Below are 12,958 nucleotides of genomic sequence, written 5' to 3' on the forward strand. Positions count from 1 at the left end.
CTGGCAATTAACATTCTATGTAACCCCTACCCGTCTACTTAGACACTCCTAGACCACATCCTCTGTGCCATTTCCAAATCTACTATGAGGATCACAAACAAGCCACCTAAGGCCCATGGTCTTATCTCGCCCTTCTACAAATATGTTGGGTTTTCATTAATTGCGATCCTCCAGAAGCTGACCCAGACAACAGTATGAATACCAGAACTTTATTTGTGAGGGGATCCATGAAGCTCCCGAAGTGGGGAGGGGAAATGAGACAGGGAACACAAGAGAGCAAGTTACTGTCGCGAGCAATGAGGAGGCACTCCCACTGGGACGTGTCAGGAGCCTGTGTAAAACGCATCTCCGTTATCCACACTTGGGCCACTTCACTCTCCAACCACCACGAGCCAGAGGCCAAAGGCTGCTCCCCTGAGATTTCATTCATTGTACTGTTTGTGGATCAAGGGAACTTGTTAGGAGGACAGACGAGGGTTTGCAGTAGAACCCCATCAGCCTGTGCAGGATGGGACACATCTTTACCTGGGACACATCTTTCCTTCACACCATTCACTCAACAAGCTCCTTTTCCCTCCAAATGCTACTGTCCACGAGTCCCAGGGCAGATTTATCAAGCCAGGTACTACAACACCTTTATCAGCCACACTTCCTCTTTGCCTTCAGAAGTTTGCCTGTGGTGCGTTTTACCTGACCTGATCTTTAGAAAAAAAAATCTTGTGCTGGGAGCATCTGGATGGCTTAGTCGGTTGAACACCTGACTCTTGATTTCAGCTCAGCTCATGATCCCAGGGTTGTTGGATGAAGTTTCTCTCTCTCTCTCTCTCTCTCTCTCTCTCTCTCTCTCTCTCCTTCTGCCCCTCCCCTGTTTGCTCTTGCTCTTGCTGTCTCAAAATAAAACTTTAAAAATAGCTTGGGGGGCCCCTGGGTGGCTCAGTCAGCTGAACGTCCAATTTCGATTCAGGTCATGATCTTGAACTCTGTGGGTTCGATCCCTCCATCAGGCTCTGTGCTGACAGCTCAGAGTCTGGAGCCTGCTTCAGATTCTGTGTCTCCTTCTCTCTCTCTGTCCCTCCCCCACTCTCTCTCTCTCTCAAACATAAATAAACATCAAAAAAAAAATCTTGGGCTTACTCTGTAGCTCTCTAATGAGGAAAGCTAGAATCTACAAACCCACGGTGAAATCTGGATGGGATCAGTGCGTTTACTCCCTACAAATGTGTTACTTCCCTTAGATTTCTATCCCAATCTCATGAACAGAAAAGTGAAGCAGGGTGGGGTGTGTGGTGGTGGAAGAAGGCAAGTTTTACATCATTGAGAAAGCAGGCATCTAGAGAGAAAAATTCGCAGGAGTAGGATCAGTCTCAAAGTTGGTTGCAGTTTTCTGAAGGAGGGAAAGTGGACTTCTGTTGTTGGCTACTGTCTTTCTTAGAAATACTCTTTAGCCGGGCCTGGAGAATTCAGCGCTGTCCTAGCAGCGCCTTGGGGGTGGACATCCTGCTGGTGGATTCTGTTGGGTTCCTGAGGTCTCCGCAGGGGCATCTGCAACTGGTGATGCTCCCGTGCCAGTGAGACTGATTTTAAGAGGCTCACTGGCTGCAGGGCCTCCATTTATTTACTTTTAGAAAACCATTAGCCCTGCCCAGAGATGAGTTAATACGGTACTGTCAATTACATCCTATTTCTCATTATCTTACCATCCGAATGCTTCCTGAGAGCTGGGATGGTGAGGAGAAAGGAGATGGAGAGAGACTAAGGCGAGACTAAGGCGGGACACGTGAGCAAAACGTGGGCTAACAATGCTGATACTTATTTTTTAATGTTCATTTATTCTGATAGACAGAGACAGAGCATGAATGGTGGAGACGCAGAGAGAGAGGGAGACACAGAATCCGAAGCAGGCTCCAGGCTCTGAGCTGTCAGCACGGAGCCCGACGCGGGGCTCCAACTCACAGACCGCGAGCTCAGGACCTGAGCCAAAGTCAGATGCTTAACTGTCTGAGCCACCCAGGTGCCCCAGATGTTCTTATTTTTAAAGTAATGAGATCTCTAACCTGAAGTCCTCTTATTCCTGGTCCTGGCCGGACAGTGGGCTGCACTCCTGGGCCCCAACAGCACCCTTCCAGAGAAGCGCTTTTCTCCTTCTGTTCCAACTAGTTAAGGCCACTAGTGAGTCAGGCCCTTGAAGACACAGGAACGAACACCCAAATGGAGACTGTGCAGACCCGAGTGTGTGCGTACACGCGCGCGTTTGTGCAGACGCACATGCACATGTGCGTGATCCAAAGGGGAGCATGCTAATTCCCCAGCACGCCACAAATGAGAGAACAGCAGCCTGTTTCAGATATTAAAAGAACGCAAATTGGGTTGAGTGTGCTTTTGGCACAAGAACAAGGAATGCTTCAGTTTCCCCCTTGCACGTAATTTATTTTTAGGTTTATTCACCACCATTCGTCAGGCTTCTCGAGCCTGACCTGAAACTAACCTTTAGATAAACGTGAAGGCCAACGGAGCCCCGAAACTCTATCTGTATGTTCTTTTGTCCTGGGAACTGTAAATCGGGGCATTAGGTGAATAACACAGCTTGGCTTTGTGTCATGAGAAGTAATTCGGGGCTGCAGGAAGGGCAGGATTTATGAAGCTGTCTGGCCAAGCTTGGGCAAAAGGCCCAGCTTACACCTGCTTCGCAGACACGGATGTGTGTGCTTGGCCACCCTGCTGAAGCGGCCAGATTCCTCTGGAAAGAGGCAGGGCAAAGCCAACAGCAGGTAAGGGAGGAACCCGGGCTGGGGAGGAGCGGGGGACCGGAGGGACCCATCAGTCTTCAGGAAACAAATCAATCACAACTTCCCTCTTCTCATTCCCAAGCAAAATTCCCTCCAAAAAAAAAAAAAAAAAAAAAAAAGACAAAAAAAACCCCCTCCATCTTTGTTTTCAAACCACTGAAACTCTGTAATCTGTGGGGCTGGCGAGAAGACGAAAGTCAAGCAAGTGGCGAAGTTTTAGAGCTTTCCAAAAAATGAAGGCTTGTGTCCTAAGTCAGGTTGCTATGTGACTTACCATCCAAAGAGGGACAGTGTTCCAAGTGAAACGGGGAGGGCTGTAATTAATTAGGCAGAGACAACACCTGTAAACTGGGACTGTGGGAGGCCAGGGGGCCCAACGGTGACCCTAGTCACGCACATGGACGCCGCCGTACAATGAACCCGCTAAATGACTGTTGTGTTACAAGGGTGCTTTTCTAAGAAGTTGACAGAAATTATATTGTCTCTTTGATGGAGCTGGGCTGCCTCCACCAAACAGATGGCCAAATTGTCAGGATGCCAGAGCACACAGCAGAAGGTCCACAGCAAAATCACTGTGCTCTGTGCTCCCTTTCATGGGATCCCGTCCCCTTCTCAAGAACTGCAAAAAGCGCCCAGCAAATCTCTGCTTTTCCTTTCAGGGAATGGCCAGCAGGTACCATACAAGGCTTTTCAGCGTCTGATTAACAAGGACTTTTTTGCACAAGGTAGAACTTACACGGGGAACAGCACTGGTCTTTGTGATCTCAGCGCTCATGAAATGTGACACAAACTCCCACGTCTCTAGAAAAGCCATCTCCGGCATCTCCAACTTTCTTCCCACTTTCCCATACTTACAGGTGCACGAGGGCACCCCCTTCCTATGGATGCCGTAAGAAATTACCAAAAGCCTGAGGCCTTTCAAATGGTAAGAATTTATTTTCGCTTAGTACTGGAGGCCGGAAGTCCAAAATCAGGGTTTGGGTAGGGCTGTGCTTCCTCCGGACGCTGTAGGAGAGAATCCTTCCTTCCCACTTCCAAATCCTGCTGCTCTTGGTGTTCCTCCACTCAGGGCAACATCCCTCCAGCCTCTGTCTGTGTCTTCACATGGCCCTCTCCCTGGGTTTCTGCATCCCCTCTTATATAGACGCCAGCCACTGGTTTACAGCCCAACAAAATCCAGGACGGTTTCATCTTGAGCCTCTTGATGACTTCTACCAAGACCTCATTTCCAAATATGATCATATTCTGAGGTTCCAAAGCAGGCCTGAATTTGGGAGGGATCACCGTTCAACCCACTACAATAAGTACACGTCTATTCGTAGAGTTCTTGAACTCTTGAAGTCTCCTGTACCCCACATCCAGGCAACTAACGACATGCATCCTCCACTAGCAACACCCTGTTGATTTTCTGCAAGACTGTGGATATCAGCCTCTAATGGCTTTGCGTCCACTACTAGATAGCATGTAGGCGCTGAGGACACCCTCTTCTGTCCAGTGATGGCTTTCCCTTTCCATCTGTCCTCAGCCCACCATCCCCGTAAACTGCAGAGAACTGCCTCACTGCCGATTTTCCAGGCTATCTATACCCCAAGACTCTAGGTTGTGGATTTCAGGACATCGACACACACAAAATAACAGAGCAAGGGAGCACAGGCTGGGCACCTCAAGACTGGCACCAGGAGGTGAAAGACTCCAGGAGGCCATCCAAAGCAAAGACGGAACCTGAACTCAGCCTTACTAGGAGCCTAACGGAAGCGTGGATGACTTAGACCAAGGAGACGGACATTTAAGGCAAGAGCTTTAAATGTCTCTTTTCATCTGAAGCTACAATAGTGGCCAGAATGGCTTTTTTGGCTGAGACCTTGGTGAGAGCCAGGAATCTAACGCAAACAGCTTATTCACAAACAGGCCGACTGATGAGTTCCAGTAATGGGAAAATCCAAGTGTAAGCCCAGGAATGACCTGATGATGTTTCTCTAAGGATGCTAACAGGAACATACTTTTGTCCTCCTCTTGACTTGGGCTGCTTCTACCCTGACTTGATTCTCTGAGAAATGGCCACCAGTGGGTCCAGGCTGATAACATGTCGGGTCAGTGAATCCAGCAGGACGTGCACATCTCTTTTGCAGGAGTTTCAGTTCGAGTGGGTGGGCTGACGCTGCATGGCTGTGACTGTCACATACCCACTCCCGAGGAATAATTCTGGCAAGAGGCTGGTGGTCTGAATCACGTGGCATCAGCCACACCCTCATCATGTGGGCTAAGACTGAGACAGGATCCGTTCCTCACAGGAAAGCCATGGTGATGGAATCAGGGATAACCGAGCACATGTGAGCAAGCAAACAACAGAGACGCCCACTCAACCTACTCTGACTACATTTACAGACACTTTGAACACTATCAGAAGAATTTCAAGCTGGGTGCCAGAGCTGTGTCCGCTTCCAGAAAATTCACCATAATACAAGATGACTGTTTTGGCACCACAGATAGTTCAATATATTATTATTTACCCATGGTGCCTTAGGCCCTGTTTTCAGGCAACCAGATTAAAAAAAAAAAAAAGGGTAGGGGTACATTAATCAGTCTGCCAGGGCTGTCATGACAAAATACAACAGACTGAATGGCTTAAGTGATGGAAATTTATTTTCTCACAGTCCTGGAGGCTAGAAGTCCAAGATCAAGATGTTGGCTAAGGCTGGGTTCCCGTGAGGCTTCTCTCCTTGGCTTGCACATGGCTGCCTCCTCTCTCTGTCCCCCCATGGACTTTTCTCTGTGTGTACATCCCCAGCATCTTTTCTTAAAGTTTGTATTTTAATGTTTATTTTTGAGAGAGAGACAGAGCTCGAGTGGGGGAGGGGGCAAGAGATATTTAGAGGAAGACACGGAATCCAAAGCAGGCTCCAGGACCTGAGCAGTCAGCACAGAGCCTGACGCGGGGCTCGAACTCACGGACCATGAGATCATGACCTGAGCCAAAGTCAGACGCTTAGCTGACTGAGCCACCCACATGCCTTCTTTTCTTATGAGGACACCAGTTCTAGGGCACCACCCTCATGATTATCGTAATTTAACCACAACTTACCCATAACCATGAATACCTTCTTAAAAGCTCTATCTCTAAATACAGTGACACTGGGAGTTTGGGTTTCAACAATTCTGGGGGCCGGGGAACATAACTCAGTCTACAACAAAAGACCAAACTTATTTTCACGCCCTTACCTCTTACCTCTACAAGGAAGACACGGAGTAATACATTTTGACGCTGATTAGCTGTGGCATGTTGGGCTGCTTCAAATATTTTTTCAAGTGCAAGAACTAAAATGTTTTCCAGTTTCCAATTCATGATATCTCAGAGGTCACATTCTGACCCCAAGCACAGCCAGAATCCTATTAGTCTTCCCCTATCAATTAACCCTACGATTTTTTCCATTTAATTGCCAGATGTTTTTCCTTAGGTCAGCAAGCCGCCGCTAGAACACTGCATAAGAAGAGAATTTTCAGACATGAAATACACACACGCACCCACACAATACACACACGCACGCAAATATTTCGTAGCATGCTGCATGATTACATCTCACACATACACTGCTATTACAGCGAAGCATGATTTATGTGCACCATCTCAACGTGTCCCGGCGCTTTATTATTTGGAATTCCTTTTCCCCCTAAGCAACGTCAATATACAAAAGAGCCCGGCATGAACATGTGATACCTGTTAAGTATAACATGAAATATGACACTTAAAAGCAAATTGGTGACTAATTCCTGGGGCTGTTTGTTCATTCCCATTTAAACTAAGTCACCTGCTCTTAAGGAAGCGTTTAGAAATCAAAATCCAGAAAACAAAAGCAAAACCGGACTCTGACTACAGGTGGCGTTAATAAAATCCATCCTGACTCATTTCTTCGGCTTCCAATGGTGCTAAATCCCGCCAGTACTTGTAACACAATCCTCCGTCGAGCTGCCAAGACATTCATTACCCCAGATCACCAATGCACCAAGTCACTGCACCCCTGTTTTTGCCAAATTGACTTCTAAGTCATGTGTTAGACTTCATTTGCCAAATACTGAACTATCCCTTGGTTCCTAGTGTGCAATTAGGAAAGAATTCACAAGTGAAAAAGGAGTAGGATAGAAGGCACCTCTAAAATGTTCCTACTTGGGGAAAGAAATGTACCCACTTGACACATGAGTTCCTTCTGACATGCCTCAGCTTTCAAGGACTTGAGGAGAGTTGGGTAGGTCATTCCTGGCATGCCTTTCTCCCTGGAACCTTGAAAGCATCAACACCTCCGTCTTTGTAAAGGCTCACACTGGAGTTACCACAAGTTTTGGATTAAATGTATGTCATTACTTATGCCCACAAGTTACTCTTGTTTCATGGCCTCCTTTTGAGAGAAGACACAAAAATCAGGGTCAGGGTGCGTGGAAGTTCAGTCTCTGAAGGCTGTGTGTATACGCTTACACTATACGGAGAAATCGTCATTGACGTGGTTGCTGGTCCAATTTCAAGTAGTCCAATTAAAAGCTGTTTTACATGGATGGGGCCAGTTGTTTTATGAGCTTGGGTGTCTATTTATCTTTATCTTTGTAGGATACAACATCAATGGAGAGTAACCAGCAGCTCTGGGTTGGACTTAGACGTGACCGACATTAGCGGGATTAACAAAGGCAGATAGCACTGGTGGGTAATTATTATACCTTAGCTTCAAGAGGACTACTTCGAAAAAAATTTTTTTCTAAACTGAAAATTAAGAGGATAACGTTGACAGATTCTATTATGGATTCTGTCACCTTTTAGTATATTTCCTAACTGTGCATAGTATAGAAAAGGGCAAGGAATTAATCAGGTTGCCAAAGAGCTGGGTTACACAGCATGCAGAGAGCACTTCAGCTACATTATTTGCACAATTTCTGCAGGGAGTTGTGCAATAGACGCCTTAAATTTAATATGTCTGGCCCCCTTCCACCTGGACTCGGTTCAAACCCACCGCCTGCAGCTCACTGAATCTGGAGTGGGAAATCAGTCATTACATTACGAACGGATGGCAAATGATTCCAATTCACATTTTTCAGCTGGTATGTTTTTTAACCTGGAGCAAGACCAAATTGGAAAATTCTGCAATTCTGCAAGCTGGGCATTAGATCTATATTGCAGGCTAAATACATTTCTGGTTTGAGGAAGTTGACGAGATGATTTTTCTTGAGAATTTCTTTAGTTGCCGTGCCACCAACAGAAATTTCAAGGTCCACATCGTCACCTTCCTGCTGGTCCTTTTGTTTCTCACCGGGCCGGGGGGGGGGGGGGGGGGGGGGATGTTGTCAGTGCAATTAGACTGCAATGATCTACATAAACACTGACCTGATTTCTTCATGCTTACGGATACATTATGTAGACTGAAGGGCCATATTCAACAAAGACCAAAGTCTCTTGGAGATTGCTTTTGTACAAAAAGGCAAGTAGAACTATGCAAAAAAAAAATGGGCACAGGAAAAGAAGACACAAGTGATACAAAAAGAAAGATCAACTGGCTCTTAACCACATGAAAATGTGGTCAATCGTGTTGGCACCAAGGACATTCAAAATATAATACAAACACGATCTCTTTTTTTATACATAACATTGAAAACTAACATCCAGCGCTGGTAAGGACACGGGGATATATACTTCACTGACAGAACAATACACTGCTCTCACCTTCATAAAAGTAATCTTTAAGTGTAAATGTAAATTAAACAATTAATTTAAATGACCTACACTTGGCCTCCACTACCCTAACAGCCCTCATCTGACAGGTTAAGGAGCCAATGTGGGGATTCTGCCTATTGCTAAATACATCTTTTCCAATTATGCCTTCTAGAAGGCATCAAGATGGGCTTCGGGACCCACTGGATCCTCTGGGTGACAGACCCAAGCTAAAACACCCCTGAGCACTGGACCTCCATAAACCCTTACTCTGACTGGCAGACCAGAGGGACAGTTTTGGTCTCCTGGGATTAGTGTCAGCTCAGAGCCCCTATCTAGCAGTACAGGGAAAAGGCCTGATCGATCCCTTTCCCCCAGTACGCAGTCACTCGTCAAAGGCTGCCGGTCCCTTTGCGAGGGCTGGGATAAAGATTAACGGTATCATTTTGATAGCACATTATGGTCCCTCCTCAAGGGGACCCACCCCCTCCTGTATTCAAGAGGTTCTGGGTCTGAGAACTGGTTCAAGTGGGTGGACTGGTTGAGGAGCCCTGACTCTGTTTTTGTGATTCAAGTTAGACTTTTGTTGCCTTGACCTAGAACTGTTCCACTGACACAAATCAAGTAAGGACTTAGTAGGCTTGCTAGGGGTTTCACTTCTACGAACACCATGATCAACTAGCCGATGTTACAGGTCTTTATCGGTCAGACTATTCTCACTGTTGTCTGACTCTGCTGTCCTTTACAGAAACTATGTCCACCTTGCCTCCGGCTCTCAACTGTTGCCACTCGGCCCCACCACCCAGGGCTACAGTTAACCCCACTGCATTTAGGTTCCCTCAATCAGATGTAGCAGTTCCCACTATAATTTACGACAAGAAGAGCAATCAAGGAGCACTTCAAGGATACTGGGCTCCCCTCACAGTGTCTTTCTCACAGTTGTAGTGAAAGGTGCATCCTCTGAACCCTTCCATAGTGAGTGAGCAGGTATTAAATGGTAAATCCACTCCAAAAGTCAATCTTCCTAAGCCCCTGAATCCCTTCCTCTACAGTGTACCAAACTTTCGGTGCCAAGTTTCAGCCAGCCCACCAACCAATCTATCAGAATGCTAATGCCACAGTTCCAAGCTGCATCACTAAATTCAAGATCTCTGCCTAGTGCTCCCACAGCCATCAAGTCAGCCTTGTCCAACTTTACGTTCCTTCCACTATTACTGCACACCCTTCGTGTCCATTCCCCCATATATTCCCCAGCCTTCTGCCTCCATATTGTAAACACGCTTTTTTTTGTTGTTTTTGTTGTTGTATGGAGTATCTCACCCTTTGGAACCTCCTGGGACTTGAGTCCAATTATAGGTCTAAAGGCAGGTGTGGAGGGGGGTGTAGTAGGGATAGGTCCTGAGGAGATGGACAGCCGCCTGGAGCCTTGTCTTTTATGTTTGATCAGGAGTAGCTAATGGTGATATTTTGTGTACCGCTATTTCCATATGAAACCATGGACCATCAGGGTCCTCTCTGCCACTGGATACAGTCATTACTGTCTTCAAAGCTAATCACATTAGAGAAGCAATTCCAGACACTCAAGATCTATTTCAGAAAATTCCTCTTTGACAACATTCTGTCCTTCTAGAACCACTCTTAGTACCAAAATCTTTATAAATTAAGGTTTCCAGGGAAAGAGAAGGATAGATAAGTAGACAAGTAGGTAGGTAGGTAGGTAGATGTTAACCTAATGTACAAAATACCTTCACGGAAAACCTACATTAGTGTTTGATGACATAAATGACTATTGGAGCCCAGCCACCCAAAAAGTAACCATCACAAAAGGTGGTAACCAACAGGCTTCATTAGACTATTATGCTTGAGAGGGACCTGGGTGATGCAGCTGGTTAAGCGTCAGACTCTTGATTTCAGCTCAGGTCATCATCTTGTGGTTTGTGAGTTATGCACTGATGTCATGGAGCCTGCTTGGAATTCTCTGCCTCCCTCTCCCTCTGCCCCTCCCCCCACTCGCATTCCCTCTCTCTTTCTCTCAAAAATAAACATTTAAGAAAAAAGAGTATTATGCTTGACCGTGGCCTATGGTGAACTCTCCTGAAATAGTTCTGGTTGTTCTAAACATATCTCCTCTCAATCTAATATGGACACTTTGGTGGCGGGGCGGGGGGGGGTCCCAAGTGGATTATATATAAAATCTTTAGAAGTAATTAATGATGTTAAGAGATCACGCAGGTATGTCCATTTGCTAGTTGAGGAACTAACATCGACTTTACCTGTATTAATATATTCATCGTTGCCACCCACTCTCACCCTTCTGGCTACTCGAGTAGAGCTCAGCATTCCTGGACTCAACTTCTAGCACGGCCTTCGTCCTCAGGGAGATGACGTCATCTCTACAATCCCAGTCAGACTCTCATCTCCACATTTCCGTTACTCGAATTGTAACATTAAAATAATTTTCGAGCATTGCAATAACAACATAAACGTACGGAGGTGCTACAAAACGCGGCTTTATTTCCAAAGAGTTTATGTGTTTTCATATGGCATGCTTTCAAAACATGGAAAGCAAAAATAAAATTTAGACTTCTGGAAGAGGGTTGGTGAGATTTCCCTGGAGCAATGTTCTGCATTCTACAGCAGAGGCTGTCCTAATGGTTACTGTTTCCCGTGAGTTGAGGTAGCGGCTGTGACGTGTGGTAAGGGAAGTGTGGCCTTTGCTACATGAAGATATTTCACCTACTGGCTGTAAAGCTTGTACTCCGAATTTTGTTTGCTGGAGTACACAGCCTACATTCTTTTCCTATTTTTTTTTTATAATAAGAAACAAATTTGTAATTATCTGAAGAGTCAAGAATGCTGCTTGTGGAAGAGAGTTTTTCTTGGTTCAAAATGAACTAACCCTTCTAGGCATTACGAGGTTGTGTCCAATGTTCTGAATGTTCTAGAACCATTACAGCAATTGCTATGAATACTTCTGGAGGCCTTGATTAAAAAAAAAAAAAAAAAACAAAAAAAAACTTGACATCCAAATAGAATGTAGATTACCTTGCAATAAAAATGTCTTCACCCCTTACAGCAAATGAGTTATTGTGACAAAACAAAAAATAAGGACATTGGAGTTGGGGGTGAATTTAAAACCTGAGACAACATTTTATAGTTGCATAACACTGGACAGTTCACTTAGACCCTGTGAGTCTCAAACGTCTCATAAAATTAGTAATACCAATGTCTCCCATTCATTATGATGGAGATAGTCAAGAACATAACAGTGTATATGAGAGAGAATTATAAACTTCACAATATCGGGATTATTAATCGTTCTCTGACAATGTTATACTCTTATGAAGTCAGAGCCAGTTACAAAAGAAGATGTTATTTCAGAGTCCTAGTCACCACAATACCTCTTTAAAACGAAATCAGAATTTCTCAGACGTAACAACATAAATCCACAAGGGTTTATCTTTAGAATGAGGGAAATGAGGAAAGGTTATCAGCCTTTTGCGCAAACAAAGTGTGGTTACAAGTTCAGAATCGTGCTGAAACATGAGTTTCACATCCCTGTTCCCACTGGGCAGGGACAGACTAGCCAGATAAAACACAGAGGGCCTAAGAGCAAAGAACTAACCTTTCTGGAAGAAGCCTAGGGACAGCTGCTTCTGGGGGAAGCCCGCAGATGGGAACACCGTGGACCACTCTAATATGCGGACTGTCACTAAATGTCATGACTTTCAAGAGAAACCTCTCAGTACAGATAGCATCTGTTTCTCCAGCTGGTTCTCAGCCGGAAATTATAAGGAAAACAATGTGGAGGCAGGAAAGGATCAGTTTGGGAAAGATTATATTCCACTCCAGGAGCCAGAGAACAAGTTCCTGCATGTGGTCTTTATTCAAAACTAGAAGGGGAATCCAGTATAGAACATTCATTCGGAAATGAATGCACTTTGGATCTGACTACCTGCCCCACTCATTAAGGATCTTTCGACTTGGGGCCCCTGGGTGGCTTAGTTAGTTAAGGGTCTGACTCTGGATTTCAGCTTAGGTCATGATCTCACGGTTTCTGAGTTTGAGCCCCGTGTCAGGCTCCACACTGACAATGCAGAGCCTGCTTAGGATTCTCTCTCTCTCCCTCTCTGTCACTCCCCCACGCACTCGCTCTCTCAAATTAAATAAATGTTATTTAAAAAAAAAAAGATGTGACTACTTCAAGACATGATTTTTAGTAAATGGTCTCTCAAACTTCCTAGTAAAGAAATTAGACATCACTCTAGATACTACCTCTCAAGTGGTTCTCAAATATGTCCACCTCCAGTCATGTCCACCTCTACCTTCTAGCCCTCCACGAGACAACTCCCTCTTGACAGGAGGCTTGCCACCTTTGCCTGGCATCCAGAATCATCTTGTTAAAATCTCAATATGCATGCCTGCTTCAAATTGTCTATGGCTTCCCACTGGACTTAAAATCCATGCTTCTCGGGGCACTTGG

The 12,958-nt window shown here is 45.3% G+C and overlaps 2 long non-coding RNA genes across 2 annotated transcripts in view; one reads left to right on the plus strand and one right to left on the minus strand.

Annotated features, from left to right (window-relative positions):
• The window catches only part of LOC121010620 (uncharacterized), an 8,014-nt gene extending 1,325 nt beyond the window's left edge, over positions 1-6,689 (plus strand). The window contains exon 2 of the long non-coding RNA XR_005781289.1: positions 6,242-6,689. This is a non-coding gene — a long non-coding RNA (uncharacterized LOC121010620). The remainder of the gene's footprint in view (positions 1-6,241) is intronic.
• The window catches only part of LOC121010618 (uncharacterized), a 281,707-nt gene that overhangs the window by 182,778 nt on the left and 85,971 nt on the right, over positions 1-12,958 (minus strand). The window lies entirely within an intron of this gene.

Source organism: Herpailurus yagouaroundi, unplaced genomic scaffold (genome assembly GCF_014898765.1).
Source record: "Herpailurus yagouaroundi ecotype Mexico unplaced genomic scaffold, PumYag 192, whole genome shotgun sequence".
In the NCBI taxonomy this organism is placed as follows: Eukaryota; Metazoa; Chordata; class Mammalia; order Carnivora; family Felidae; genus Herpailurus; species Herpailurus yagouaroundi.